Source organism: Anneissia japonica, unplaced genomic scaffold, assembly GCF_011630105.1.
Source record: "Anneissia japonica isolate Jap-2015-1 unplaced genomic scaffold, ASM1163010v1 scaffold3032_len512176_cov184, whole genome shotgun sequence".
Taxonomy (NCBI): Eukaryota; Metazoa; Echinodermata; class Crinoidea; order Comatulida; family Comatulidae; genus Anneissia; species Anneissia japonica.
The window spans coordinates 150337-150717 of NW_022688691.1; the positions used below are offsets into that span (position 1 = coordinate 150337).

The 381-nt window shown below is 39.4% G+C and overlaps 1 protein-coding gene across 1 annotated transcript in view; it reads right to left on the minus strand.

Annotated features, from left to right (window-relative positions):
- Positions 1-381, minus strand: part of LOC117122683 (endoribonuclease Dicer homolog 3a-like) — a 29409-nt gene that overhangs the window by 3009 nt on the left and 26019 nt on the right. The window lies entirely within an intron of this gene.

The window sequence follows — 381 nt, forward strand, 5'->3', positions numbered from 1 at the left end:
GGCCTATGCCTGACGTGGTCTCTGGCACGCGCAATAGCTTGAGAAGCCACATTAGCCACTTGCTCCAAATGCCTCCCAGATTCAGACATAACACTTTTTTTAATTTTGGGTAACTTCGTAATTTTTTAAATAAACCACTTAAACACAATTAAACCGTATAGCAAAAGGATTAAAAGGTTTTTCTCTAGCTCTAGGCAGCCGATGACGATTCACAGGCGGAAAATTCAACAGCCAATCACCATCACTTAATGGAAATATACCTTATAAGTGAACATCCAATCACAGTCACTTAATGGAATTCCCATATAATGGTCGAATGCACTTAACTCAAATACCTGTCTCTTATACACATCTATCGATGGGGGTTAGGTAGAAATATGC